General features: G+C 38.6%; 1 protein-coding gene across 1 annotated transcript in view; it reads left to right on the top strand.

Moving 5' to 3' along the window:
• Positions 1 to 10,521, top strand: part of LOC144221326 (uncharacterized) — a 76,097-nt gene that overhangs the window by 14,236 nt on the left and 51,340 nt on the right. The window lies entirely within an intron of this gene.

The following is a 10,521-nucleotide window of genomic DNA, read 5'->3' on the forward strand; positions in this document are numbered from 1 at the left end:
AGTTACATCTCTCTGTATTATAATACATGAACACACTTTCTGATGTAGTTTTATATAATTATTTTTTATCTAGTATTTTTAATTAGGTAGGAGAAGAAAGGAATTACAAGCAAAAATACATTTTTACTACTTTTTATATTTTAGTATTTACCTTTATGGGTGCTGTTTATTTTTTCATATGGATTTGAATTACTGTCTAGTGTCCTTATATTTCAGCCTGAAGGACTCCCTTTAGTATTTCTTGTGGGGCTTGTCTCCTGGTGACACATTCTTTCAGGTTTTGTTCATCTGGTGTCAAAGAAAAACATTATCTTGACAACTTGTTAAAATGGCCAAGAAACCTTTACTTGAAACTGTTGCAATAGGGGAAGATACAGGAATGGGGGAGAGAGATTGGGTTTCACTCATAATACAACAAGGACAAAGAGGGCTTTATAGCCAAGAAGTAGAGTGAAGGTGCCAGCAGATGTAAAATTACTAAGAGGAGACATCAAGAGTAGGGGGATTCTTGCTGAACTGACCTAACAGGAATTTGGCCAAGTCTAGCTAAGGGCTTAGACATCAAGAGTGGGAGACGAGGAACTTGACCAGATATCAGGGGTGGGGGAATTCTTGCTACACTGACTGAGACTCTTGCTAAAAGCAGGTCAAGGTTTACGTCTCATTGAGAAGAGGGCTCAGAGGAGCCTAAATGACATTTGGTCAAGGAGAGAGTCTTTGTTACTGGGAATGTTGTAATTTATCTTTCATTTTTGAAGGATAGTGTTGCTGGGTATGGAATTCTTGGCTGACAGTCTTTCTTTTTAGAACTTTGAAACATCATTTCCCTGCTGTCTGGCCTCCATGGTTTCTAATGAGAAGTCAAGTTTTAATCTTATTAAGGATCCCATGACATGATGACTTTTCTCTTGCTGTTTTCAAGATGCTTTCTTTGTTTTTTGCCAGTTTGATTATGATATGTCTAGGTGTGCATCTCTTTAAATTGATCCTATGTGGAGTTCTTGAGCTTCTTAGACATGCAGATTAACATTTCTCATAAAATTTAGGGTGTTTTTGGCCATTATTTCTGCAGATATTCTTTCCACACCTTTCTCTCTCCCCTTTTCTTCTGGGACTCTCATTATTGGTGTGTTGGTATGCTTGACAGCATGCATAGGTCTCTGGGTCTTTGTTTATTTTTCTTCATTCATTTTTCCTGCTATTTCTCAGATTGTGTAGCCTCAATCTGTCTTCAAGTTTTGATTCTTTCTTCTGCCAGATAAAATCTGTTGTTGAGTCTTTCTAGTGAATTTTTCATTTCCATTATTGTATTTTAAAATAACCAGAGGAGCGCCTGGGTGGCTTAGTCGGTTAAGCGTCCGACTTTCGCTTAGGTCATGATCTCGCGGTTCGTGGGTTCGAGTCCCGCGTCGGGCTCTGTGCTGACTGCCAGCTCAGAGCCTGGGGCNGCCAAAAAATTTTTAAAAATACCCAGAAAAAATAAAAAATAAAATAAAATAAATAAAAAAAAATAAAAAATAAATAAAAAAATACCCAGAATATTTATTTCATTCTTTTTTTCCTCCTCTTCTTCTTTATCTTCTTTTCCCACCTCTCCCTCCTTCTTTGTTCTCTTCCTTCCCTCCTCCTCTTCCTTTTTATTCTTCATAATTTCTGTATTATACCAATAGAATATAGGCGAGATGTTATTCTAATAATTTAATTCATCACACATGGTTTCTTTTATTTATTTTTTAAAGGTTTATTTATTTGAGAGTGAGCGAAAGAGAAAGAGAGCATGCATGTGACTGGGGAGGGGCAGAGGGAGAGGTAGAGAGAGAATCCCAAGCAGGCTCCATGCTGTCAGTGCAGAGCTCAATGCAGGCCTTGATCTGTGAATTACGAGATCATGACCTGAGCCAAAATCAAGAGTTGACGCTTAACTGATTGAGCTACCCAGGTGATCCACACATGTTTATTTTTAGTTTTTTGAATGTATTTATGATAATTGCCTTAAAGTCTTTGCCTAGTAAGCTCAACATTTGGATTTTCTTAAGGACAGTTTCTATAACTGGTATTTTTCCTGTGATTGGGTCATACTTTCCCTTTCTTTGCATGTCTTGTTTTTTCTTTTAAGTTTTTGGTACAATCTCGAAAATATAATATTATGTGGCATCTCTGGAAATCACATTCCTCTCCACTCCCCACTCCTGAGTTTTTGTTTTTGCCTTTTACTTGTTTATTTAGTGATATTTGACCTATTCTCTAAAGCCTGTAAAATTGTGTATACTCACTAATGACTCTTCTTGGTTAATTGTAGTGATCAGCTAATGAATGGACAGAAGTTTCCTTAAATGCCTTGAACCAGTAAGCCTTCTAGCCTTTGCTAAGGTGTGTGTGTTGGGGCATACTTTCAATGCTATGGCAGGTTGTTTACGACTCTGCCTTAGCCTTTACTTTTTGCTTGAGCAAGGCCTCACAGTAAGCCAGGGGTATGAGATTCTGGCCTTCTCAAGTATTTTCTGAGCATATGCACAGTTTTGGGTGTGCACACAGCCATGTTCATACACATGATCTTCTTGCTTGCCAGGAATATTACTGAGCTTTTCAAAGTGTATGGACATGTTATTACCCAATTTTTCTTTTAAGTATTTTGACCAGCCTTTTATTAACCCAAATAGGTAATGCTGTCTCAGGTGGCATGAATGTTAAACAGTTGCCATTGATTGTTTATGACAAAGGCCCTGTAGATAAGCCTGTTTGTACAAAGCAAATTCTGAGTCCTGTCAAATAAAGACAAGCCCTGAACAGAGCTTTTTAGTGAGCTTCAAGACAGATCAAATGGTGACAGTTATTTGGGACAGATATTTTGGGGGAGTTCGAAATCCATTCTTTTTCTTCCAGTGGCTGCTAGACTGCTGTTTTTCACAGCTATCGTAGAGCTTTTATTCTCATGGTTCCATCTTGCAGCTTTCTGTAAGAACTAGACTGGGGACAAAAAGTGAAGTTGTCATTTATTTTATTAAGAAGGAAAAAAATAAAAGAGAGGTATTATGTCTTTTTAAAAATGATGATTACCCTGTTCACAAAGGAATTTATTAAAGAAAAATTAAGTATCATCTGTCACTTCCCTTCACCACCAGAAACGATACTGATTTCTCCACAGTGCTGGGTGAATGAGTATTCATGATTTGCAGGGAATCCGTGTTCAGAGAGATCCAATTCTCTCCATGTTGATCCACGCATAGAAAAATCTAGAACCATACCATTTCATAGAAACACTTGGAGGTGTTTGTTCTATAATAAATGAGTTAAATGCTTTCCCCTGTGACTAATTTTCTGTTCCTGAATTCTGAGTATGTAAGAGGATCACGGCAATTCTGGCTTTCTTTCCCAGTAAATCTGATTAAGCCAATCTCTAACCTCTAGCCTACAGGGCAACATTTCCGGTCAGTATCATCCTTGGTTTGCTCAGCTCGGTAGACAGCAACAACAGTGACGGCAACAAAACAAGTCAAGCAGATATAGAATCACAGCCACAAGGGTAAACATCTGAACTTTGCTGGGGTGAACCCAGAATAACCAATAGTTCATTTTATTTTGGTGCCAGTTTTATGGGGCTTTGAATTTAATTGAAAATTACATGATTTGGGGGAAACCTGGCTGGCTCAGTTGGTAGAGCATGTGACTCTTGATCTCAGAGTTGTGAGTTTGAGCCCCATATTAGGTGTAGAGATTACGTAAAAATAAAATTTTAAAAAATTGTATGATTTGGCTTTCTATTTTTTTCTTTGAGTGCAACTAGTCCATTCACTTGGGTGCCTAATATCTTGGGTTAAACCTGATATATTCAGCTTTAATCAGTGACTAAACTTTGTAGTCAGTCAAATGAAGTTATTCATAATTTCATTATTCTCTTTGCCTCTTTTAAACATGAGAAAAATAAATTACTTGTTTTCCTTCTTTTTTTGCCTGCTAATTTCTTTGGTGCTACTTTGAATCTTTTTAAGTTAAAGCCTGAATGTTAATAACAATTTTTCCTTGATGGGGGTACTGATGAATAATTAAATGGTAAAAAGTGTGTTTTGTTTTTTGGTAGGTAGGAGTGGCCACAAGCAATTTTATTCTAGTTTCTAATCATACCTGGGTCTTGAACAGCCAGATATACTTCTTTGTCCTCGGCACCTTAGCAGACGAGGTCACGGTAGGTTTTCTCACATTTGTTATTACACAGGGAGTGGTCCCAGTGCAACTTGGAGTTTCTTTCTCATACTTGGTGCAGCTTTGTATGCACTCATTACCAGACATGAAAAATATTTACCTAAGTATTACAGTGTCCAGCACTGCTGGAAATACATAGATCCACTTGATATACCTGTGTAAGTATATTACCATCAGTGCTGTTGGTAAATGATAGTTTTGGTTATATAGAAAACCTTAAATACAAGTTTCCCTTCCCAGCTCTCCATAGAAATACATGAATTGGCTGCCGGTTTATGGAGTGGGGAATATCCATTAGTCTCCGGTGGCTTCAGCCAACATAAATGATTCCTTAGAGCAGTGAGATGGAAAACTAGAAATAGAACTAGCTGTATGGCAGACAAGGACTAGACTTCCTGCTATAATTAACGTGTAAGATAGGAGCATTGTTCCTTGTGAGGCTCAGTGGCCTCTCTGCTTCGTGTAGCTCACTGGGTGTGAGTGATGTCTGCTTGTTTATCTGGAAATTTGAAAGTTTGCCTTTGTCTTCTCTTTACACCTCATTGCCCCTCCATCTCTTTTTCAAATCTCATTTAAAAAGTATTTAGATATTTTTTCCTTGTCCATCTTTCTTAATTTTACTCTGCCTCTCTTGATGGCCTTGTGATTCCAATATCTAACATTATTTTTTTCCAGGGTGTTTGCCAGTCTTCTTCTTCAATATCAAACCTTGATGTAAAATATCTGGAAATTTGGTTTATGAAACTCAGACATGCATGGAAATATGGCTGTCTAAATTAGTTCAGGACACTAAACTGTTTCTAAAATATAAGTTGGTCATTTATGAAATCACATTAACTCAGCCACTGATAGTTTGAGAAGTTAAATTATTAGTACAGTGTGCCCAGACATTTGTTATTCAGAAATTATTTACAGATTAAAGTATGCAAATATTCTGAAATGAAATTATCCTTTTAAGAGAGTGGCCCCTCTTTTTATACTAAAGGGTTATTCTAGCCAGAAGAGGATGTGGGCACTATAGAGTTTGTGAGGATTTTAGGCAAGGTGGTAGCTATGGGGAAGTGTGGAAAGGAGTTTAGAAAGTTCTGACCAGGATTTCCTGCCATTGAATTGAAGGGAGTATGCTGTAACAATGCCCTCTGAAATTTAAATCTCTTGTAGCTTCTACACACTTGTTTTTTCCCCTATTAAAAAGGCCGAGTGATAAAGGTCTAGGAAAGGACCGTGATAACTACCTGTGGTCACATCCCTACTCTCTCTAGCCTCAAGCATTTTAAAGGAGTGAAACAAACTTCAAGTTAGCTTTACTGAATGTGTACATTCTACTGGATATAGATCAGTTAGTTAATTGTAGCTGACCTGTTGTGGACCCTTGTCCCTGGTTTGTAACTTCAGTCGTGAAGTAGAATACAGACACTGGCTGGACCTGATCCAATGATTCTAGATAGAATCTGATAGAATCAGATTTTACCCAAGTCTCCAACCCTTGAGCATTGGCTCCTATTTTTTTTTCCAGTGACTTACTATTTCTTGAGCTAGTCTTTGTTCATTAGTAGTGAGCTAGCTAAGTCTCTTAGGTATATGATAGGTAGTCCAGACAAAGAAGTGAGAGTGCTTGTCTTTTTCTGCTGTGAGTGGGCTGAGCATCTTAGTTTCTGGGCTACTTTCAGAGTTTGTGAATGCCGGCGCATCTGTATTGTTCTTGGCAGTACTGGCCCTGGAGAGATGATTCCTTGGACGGATGCTGCACTGCAGGAAATCAGGGTTTCTGGCCAGTGTGGTAGTATTCCAGAGGAGCTCTGCCTTTCCGGGAGAAGCGTTCTGTGAACTGCACCATGCCACTGCTTTGGGAGGTGTCTGTCAGCAACTCAAGGAGACCAGTTGTGATCAAGTGGCTGAAGTGGAGATTTAAGGGTAGGTGAGACACCTCAGTGAATTTTCCTCCACAACCAAACCATTTGCAGACACATTTCAGAACTTCGGATCTGGGAGCTTGAGTATCAGTTTCCCCCCAAGAAAGAAGGGACAGCCCTAATTTGTTCCTTACTCTTGTTCCAAAGTGTTACTTCTTTGATGCAGAGGTCTTCTTTTCAGTATCTCTGTAGGAGAAGTGAGACACAGGATTTCGTTTACTTACTTGTAGTGGGGTCACGGGGAAACTTGGAAAAGTTAAGACTCTAATTGTTGCTTCCTTGAGAAGAGCCTAAAAGAGAGACCAACCCATTGAAATAGAAGAGACATATATATATACACCATGCTATGTTACCATGGCGTTCCAAATTCTCTCTGTTGAGTTCCAGGAGCCTATGAGATCCCCCCGCCAAAGACTTCTTGAAGAAAGGTGGGCTGTGGCTGATATTTAATCTCTGCCTGTTCTATTATCTCCAGATTTTATCCTATTCAGTGTCTTTTCAGAGAAGACATTTTACATCCTAACACCCTATCTTTGGAATAATATTGAATTGAGCTGAATGTATTCATCCTCGTTTTCCTTTTTAAAAAAAATTATCTCCATTTTTTGGAATTTCTTTTTTTATCCCCTTATTCTTTTGGTCAACATTTATTGATGCCTAATGTGTGAAAATAGAAACACATGAAATTTCTGCTGCCTCTGTGATAGACTGTTTTGTGCTTTTATTTTTTTATTTTTTTTTATAAATAGTTTATTGTCCAATTAGTTTCCACATAACACTCAGTGCTCATCCCCACAAGTGCCCTCCTCCATGCCCATCCCCCCTCCCCCCACATCCATCAGTCCTCAGTTTTTGTCAGCATTCAAGAGTCTCTCATGGTTTGCNCCCTCTCTTTTGTGCTTTTAGTAAGTCAATCACCCACTGGTACCTGGTGCCTCTTCAGAAAGTAGAAGGTCACTTTTCTCGGAGCAGCAGCATGAGGGCTAATTTTTTAAACAGCACGTGGTTGTTCAGCCACAGGTTCTTTCTTGTGCTGCTTCATCTGGGTGTTTTTTCTTGTTCAGAATAAGCTTTCATGAGGTAAAATGATTTCCCAGTGGTCTGTCTTGTCTCCTCAGAGTATCTTTCAGTTCAGCGCCCTCAGATGATGATGAGTATGCTGGATATGGAAGCTTTTGGCTGAGGCTGAATAAGCTCACTCTAAGACAGATGTTCAGTCTGTAGAAATGTAATAGAAAATCCATTCAGTGTCTCATCAGCTGCGAGTTGATGATGTGATTCAACTTCAGGTGCTTTGTCTTTGGTGTAAACTTTTTCATCTATTGCTTTGAAGATGGAATGATAGTCTCAAATTGGATTTAGGAGCTGATGGAAACCAGTGCCACCTCATTGCCCCTGCTGGCCTGCACACTCCTCATTCGTGTCAGCCGGAGAAGAGGCCGCTTTTTACCCCCTTTTTGTTTAACAGCTCCCTGCTAGTCAGTATTGCTTCCCTTCCTTTAATGTCCACCGTGCTGACCCCTTTAGTTGCTGTGATGGGTTGTCCTGGACTCACTTGCCCTTCTTTCTTTCCTTCCTTTCCCTCCCACCTGTCCCATCGTGTTCTGATGGGAAGACGGCAGTTGTATTTGTTCAGCATCTACATTTTCAATGTAAGTCACAGTCTCTTTTTGAACCACTTCTTCTTTAGGTCTAGCCTAGTATGATAGATGTTTCTTATAGGTAGGAGCAGGGCTCCGTGAATCAGCGTGCACAGGTGTATCTACGCCAGTTGTCATAACACTGAAGTACGTCTGAACTGGTCAGTAGACCAGTAGATCGTTAGTAGACAGTTCCGACATATTTCTTGAGACCCTGAATACCCCCAAATGTTTTGGCCTCTGTAGTCCCTCCTCTAGAATCATTCCTTGGAAACCCCTGTTAAGGGGACTTTCGGATCCTACTTCAGTGCAGTGGCATCCAGGAATCCATTCTGATGGGTTGGTCCCTATGCCAACCAGTCATAAATATTTTGAGCATTGCCCTTGGTTATGAGTAAAATAGAATTTATTGGCAGTGCTTTCTAAACTTAAAGCATATTTACCTCTACTGAGGACTGACATTTCTTGCTGAGAAGCTTGACATCCAGGATTATATACCAGTATCCTTCTGGGAATGAAGGTCAATGTCATATAAGAAAACAAAATCATATTCATGTCAATTTAGTAGTAGTTTTAAAATGGCTGCTCAGACCTAGGCTATCCCCCCTCCTCAGGACAGTGTTTGGAACCAACCTGACCTGAGGTTTTTGGGCAACGGCAGATCACATGTTTAGGAATAGTCACCTCCACGTCATTGAGAAGAAGTTCTGATCTTCCTGAGTGCATTTTGGAAGGCGTTTAGTTATCACCTTTTTGTTTAGTGGTTTGGCAGGATTTAAGCAGCTTCCAGGAATTAAGATTTGTCTTTTCCAGTAATAAACATTTGTCCTTTGTTTGGCATTTAAAAAATGTGATTCAATTTGCACTGTACACATAAGCTCTAGAGTTACATTTCAGAAACCTGCAAATAAATGGAATGAACTCGCTTTTGTGTGTCAATATGTGGTTTTATGGATGGGAAGAGATGGGCACATGCCCATTGCAAGCCCATTCATTCCTCTCATGTTTGAAAGCTTCACTCTGAAATGCCTTTAATGGAAGATGTTTGTGTAATAGAGAGGTGGTTGTTCACTGTACCATCACTGATGTGCTGCATTTTGATCAAATGACTAACTTTGCAAATAGACTGTTTATGTCGAGTAGGAGAAAAGCTTCTCCACCGAAGTGCATTTTTAATGATCTACTTTAAGAGTAAGTGGGTTTAGAAGTAGCTGCCCAGGAATCTGATTGGCTGGCACCAATGCCACTTCCCATAATTACCCAATAAACCATAAGGGCTTCGCTGGCACATTTATTCATGCCTGTCATGTCACACCAGCTGCCACCCAGCATCCTACGTCTACTTCTAATATCCTCTTCAAAATCTTTGTGGGGAAATTTGGTGCCTACATACCTTTGAAAAATCTTTGTGGAGAAATTTGGTATCCAAGCACTACAAATTTCATGATGAAGTGTGGTGTTTTAAAAACAAGTTAATGTGTTTTTTTTCCTAAATAGCTAAAATTATGAAAATTGTGATTTAGACTAAGCTGTTATAATGAGTTTTGAAAAAATGTTTCATTTACTACATTTAGGATTAAAAAAATATAGATGTAATTTAACCTAAAAGTTGCAATTTGTAAATTCCATGTTGAAACCAACTCTTGAAATTTGTGGAAATAATGTATTTTAAAAAATTAAAGGAATTAAAAAAAATTTAAATTGTATCCTGGAGGTAGGAAGTGACTGACTTCATTTCTATGGTAATAAAAAAAGACCCAAAGAAACTGTAATATAAGAAATCAAAAAGGCGTCCTGTACACTAAGTATAATCAAAGTGTTTTTTAATTTCTATATGAAGTGTTTCAATTGTATTGTAGACCAAAGATATTATCAATGATTCTTACATCATTTTTTGAGGAGTAACAGGAAAATATTGGGACTATAGTAAATACAGTATATAGTAAATACAGTATTTAGGGAGAAACATTTCATTTTCCAGGAGTCCAGAGATTTTGGATCTTTCACTTATACCTTCAGATCTTTCTACTAAGATCTCATTTGTGTTTTTATTGACTGGCAGGTGAGTAAACGGCCATCTGTGGGCTCTGCCATTTGTTGTCGACATCTAGAGTAATTCAGCTTGTTTTCCCAGACTGCGGTGGCGCTCTCTACATTATCACATAATTAAGTGGGACATGGGAATGGTGACATACTGAATAAAGAACATGGACATACACTAAAAGGCTCAAAGAAACCAGCTCTTACAATGGTTGTGTAGGCCTTCCAGAAAAGAATAGTTTCACTTTCAAGAAGCTGTCACAGAGTGACTCTCTGTATCAGCGGAAAGTAAAAACCCAGTATTTCCCCAGCAGAATATCAGCTTTATGGGGATGAGGATACTGGCAATGAGGTAAGATGAGATGAAGAAATTAAATGCACTTGACAATAATTGGCTGAAGAAAATTCAGGAGACGTGCGATAGCAGCAGAGCACAACAAAATAACAAAATTAGGGACACATTAGCCATATGTCTCTCTTATGTTGAGAACACAGCAGTATAAATGACCAGGTGACGACCTTCACCCCAAACTGGAAGGTGGATGATAAAGTTTGGAAACTAAAAGTGGGGGAAAAAAGGTGAAAAATTAATAGACACAGGAATGCCAGTGGTCTGCAGTTTAGAGCTGTTGAAGACTCGATAAATAAAGGTTCAGTAAAGGTTCAGTACTGGAAAAAATGGTCTTTGTAGGTCCTAGGGATTAAATGAAATTAAAATAGTTTTTGTT

This window comes from Crocuta crocuta, unplaced genomic scaffold (genome assembly GCF_008692635.1).
Source record: "Crocuta crocuta isolate KB4526 unplaced genomic scaffold, BGI_CrCroc_1.0 scaffold20, whole genome shotgun sequence".
Taxonomy (NCBI): Eukaryota; Metazoa; Chordata; class Mammalia; order Carnivora; family Hyaenidae; genus Crocuta; species Crocuta crocuta.